Consider the following 4,680-nt stretch of genomic DNA (forward strand, 5'->3'; position numbering starts at 1 on the left):
CGCCACCCTCCCCTCCCATTTGCATCTGAAATGCAGCTGCTGGGGCCCTGCAGAAGGGAACCAAATGGACAGGGAATCTCCTTGTTTGGTCTCCCTCCCCTGAGTCCAACCCAATGCCCAGCGCCTCTGTGTGAGCTCTTTTGTTGCCTCATCATTATGTTTAAATGAGCCTCATCTGCAGTAAAAAAAAAAAAAAAAAAAAAAAATTAATAAAATAAAATAAAACCACTACAAAAGACCAAAGCAGATGACATCTGTTCTTTCTATGAAAACATTTTTTTTTTTTTTGGTCCTGAATTAGATTCAAAAAGGAAGAAAAGGGAAAAAAAGAAAGAAAAAAAAAGAATGGAGTTGGGCTTCATTTGTACCATTTCTCTTCCCCAAACAAACAAAATTGGTGTATGCTGGGGGCAAAGGTGAGGGGAACAGATAACAAGAAGAGGAGAGAAGAGGAATAATAAAAGGAACTCTTCCCAATTCTCCAACAGTCTTGCCATCAATCTAAATCAGGAATATTCGGACACTATTACTTTAAGTGCCACTAATTTTGAAAGAATGTTCAAATTTATATTCTGCGTGCTCATTTCATGGGCAAAATATTTAACTCGTTAGCTGTTATCTCAGCCTTCTTTAGTAATCTCTGTTTATTGAATGCTGCAGGTGGGTCTGACACAGGTAGTACCTGAAATATAATTTGAGAAACAAGGATCTATATGCTGATAAACCAGCCCCCCCATCTTGATCTCCATCTTCGCTCTTGTCTATAAAATAAACCCTCCAACCCAGCTCACACAGAAACTTACCCCTTCTCTACCAACACCTGCTTCATGCTCTGAGTTACCATTTCACTGAACTTTACTTAGAGCCGAATTCCTGGATATCACCTTTGACATCCCCTTCCTCCTTGAGCTCCCCATATTTAACCCATTGTCAAATCCTGTCAATGATGTCCCTAAACATGTCTTGATCTCTCCTCTTCTCCCCTTCTTCTTGGTCACTGCTTGAGTCCAGGCTACCTTCAGCTTTTGCTCAACATGTGTCTAGTCATGCCCCACCTAGCAACGAGCATTGCTGATTATGATTACTCTTTGAGCAAAACACTTTATGGTTTTAAGATATACTCTGAACCCCTCAACTTGGCTCCCCAGAATGCTCATAGAAGGACCTTGGCTGCTTCTCTCACTATTCTTCACCTACTACCCTCTACTGTAGTCCAGCCAAACTTCTTCCAGTCCCCTACCTTGCTTTATGCGCTTTCACCCGAGTCTTTTACGTATGCTGGTTTCTTTACCTGGAACACTCTTCTGACTCTCTCCATGTGAATTTCCGCTACTCACACTTCAGATCTCAATTTAAATGCCACGCCTCCAGGAAGCCTTCCTTGACCACACCTGCCACCACCCCCACCACCCCCATACCTCCACTACCAAACTAGGTTAGGTGTCCCTGCCATGTGTTCTCAGGGTACTATGTGCTTCCCCTCTGAGAGCACTTGCTCAATTTGTTGTTATTGTTTATTTAATGTTCCGTCATCTCTGCTGAGAAGTCAGCGGAAATAGAGTGGACATCTCTCTCATTTGCATTAATATTAACATGACATGAGTCTTTTAACTGATAAACTTCAGTGCTCCTATTCCTTTACTAAAAAGACTACTTTCAGCAAAAGGCTATATATATATATATATATATATATACACACACACACATACATACATATATATGTATATAAAAATGTGTGTGTGTATATATATATATAGTGTGTGTATACACACAGACACACACACACGCACACACACACACTTTTGAAATAGAATTCTTTCTTTGGGATTTTAGGTGTATTTTGAAATAGCACCATAAATCCAGACTGGGAAAGTTGTCTATAGCTTCAATTTTATTTTCAGGTCATAGTCCTGCACAATGAAACTTTGGTGCAAGTTCTAAAGATAAAACTCCTTCATTTACAAAATTGTCCTGATAAAGAGAAATCCTCACATCCCTCCTAAAGTCCCTGAGGCATGTCTATCTGAATTTTTTTCTCTTTCATCTTTCTCATTGTCCCTGATTTTACCAGGCTCCTTTGCCAGAACAGACTTTGGTTGTGTGGGGAGACAGGGAAAGAAAGGGAACCAACTAGCCTTGATTGTTGACCAAGTGTCAGGCAGTTTTCACTGTCTTAGGCAATCTCTCCTAACAACTGAGATAGACACCATTTTCCTCCATTTATCAATATGAAAGCATAGCAAAGACAGACAAAGCCACTGGCTATGGTCACACTGCTGTAAATGGCAGAGCTGGCACATGAACTCAGATCTACCAACTCAAATTAGCCAACTCTTTGATTCTAGGCTGGCGTCTTTCAAGGAGTGGAAATCCCAGAAGAGGAGTCTGGCATAGAGCTGGAAGCTCTCTCCTACCCTGAGAACCTTAACAGAATTTTGCAAAGCAAATGTGGGGGGAAAAAAACAAAAAACAACAACAACAACAAAATAGCAGGACCAAAAAGTCATTCTACTAGAAAGCGCACAGCAGTGGAAAAAAGTAGCTGGAAACCAGGAGGTTCTCTCACTGCTTCCAAAATGTTGCCAGCCTAGTCATGTCTTCCAGACAAGCATCATTTTGGTCAAGGCAAATCCTTGATCTTCTTTAAGCATCTTTCCAAGTCTGCCATTTACTAGCTTCTTGGGGGTCAGGGGCGCTACTTGTTTTACGGGAACTAATTTAAAAAAAAAAAAAAAAAAAAAAAAAAAACCTTTCTGATTGAGAACCCCCAACAAATTTTCTCAAGGCCAATGTAATAAGATTAAAGTTCTATTTTGATGGTAGGATTTGCCAATAGTTCTAGGTTGCATCTTCCTTGTTTCTCTTCTGGTCATCTCATATTCTTTCTAGAATTTTCTCCCTTGAAAAGTGGAAATGGAACATATTTGCAAAATCAGACAGTGGAGTAGTTCTACTCAAGACTATTTTGTTCACTACATTGTTAGTTATGAATGAGTAGGGGAGGTTGAATTTGTTTACCATTGAAACCCCTTCACATACTGGAATTGTAGAGCCTGATATCTAGCACAAACATAGAGCTGAGATCGAAAATCCAACATGAGATCAATGTTCCTAGCTGATTCATCTTTTAAACTCAACTCATTTTTTCACTCTCTTGACAAACAGAATAATAATAATATTCTCCTTTCATCCTGCGCTGGAGAAACTCTAGGAATCACATAGGTTCTGGAGTAGCCAAAAAAAAAAATATATATATAGCAAGGAGAAGGGAAAGTGATAGATTAATAATCAGTTGACATTTATTGAGCATTGAGTATCAGACATTGTAAAAATAATGTTGCATATGTGATTTAACTTAGTCTTAGATACCCTGTAAGGTTAGTGTTTTTAAACCCCATATTATAGATAAATTAAAATTCAGAACTAGTCATTGGCTTTCCTAAAGATCTGTATCTCCTTTTAATTCTTTTTATTGTCACCTTCTCTCACTTTTCTATGTCCACACTAGAGAAATTTTGAGGGCAAGAAAGAAATAAGAGCCATGAGTTCTATGGGAACACACGTGAAGAAACTCTAGGGTCTAGCAGCTCAGGGTAGGGAGGGATGAAGAGAAGGGGAGGCTGAGTAGGAAATAGACAGGCTGAACCTGGAGCTTCCTGAGAAGTGATTGGGAGAACAGTGGCATTTTGCAATTAGTATCTTCTCCAATAGTTTTCGAGCATCCATTTTAAAGTCTCCAAGGTTATTTATATGACAAGACATTCCTAAAGAAAAAGGGAATGGTCAGAAGTGAGTCTTCAACTGTTGACTTACTTGTTTCCTGTGATTTAGCTGGCTTGTTAAAGACAGAGACAATGACCAAAGGGGCTAATGGAAAGGTGATGTGGCAATGATGTGGCTGCTTTTGCCTGGTATGGGTTGAAGAATCGGGGCTGTGTCTAATCCCTACTACATGAGCCGGTGAACTTTGAACAGAGGGAGTGAATGAAAAACTACTCTCAGTCTTACATTCCTTCCATGTCCAACCAATATCTTCCCATCTCAAAGTTCAATGTAAAACAAATATGAAAATGAATTCCATAGCTAGTTGCAAAGATGACTATTCCCATTTTGTGGCAAAAGAATTTTTAGCATTATGTAAGTCAATTGGTTTCTCATTCTTTCTTTCAATAACTATTAATTAGGCTCCTACTAAATGCCCAGAACTGGAAACAGTGGCAAACAAAGCAGATGTAAAACGTACAGACTAATGAATAAACAGACATTAAATTAAAAATATGCACAGAAATAAAAGTAAAATTACAACTTATGATACAATGATGAGAGGGAAAACATAGAGAAGTTTAAGAAAATATAACAGAAAAGATGGCACAATTTATATTGGTGATTCAAAGCAAGTCCTGTCTGAAGAGGTGACATTATGCTGTGAGCCAGGAAAAGAGCAGAGGGGCAAGCAGGCAGCAGGAACAGCCTGTGCAAAGACTCTGAGGCTGGAGAGCAAGTGGCCAATGTAGCAAGGAGAGCAGGTAGAAGAGAAGATCAGAGGGCAAGGCCAGGGACATATTGTGTAGGACCTTCTAAACCATGGCAAGAACTTTGAACTTTATTCTAAGCACTAACTGCAATTGGAAGCCATTGAAGAGTTTAAAACAGGAAAGAGATGTGATCTGATTAATATAT

Source organism: Rousettus aegyptiacus, unplaced genomic scaffold (genome assembly GCF_014176215.1).
Source record: "Rousettus aegyptiacus isolate mRouAeg1 unplaced genomic scaffold, mRouAeg1.p scaffold_m13_p_4, whole genome shotgun sequence".
Classification (NCBI taxonomy): domain Eukaryota; kingdom Metazoa; phylum Chordata; class Mammalia; order Chiroptera; family Pteropodidae; genus Rousettus; species Rousettus aegyptiacus.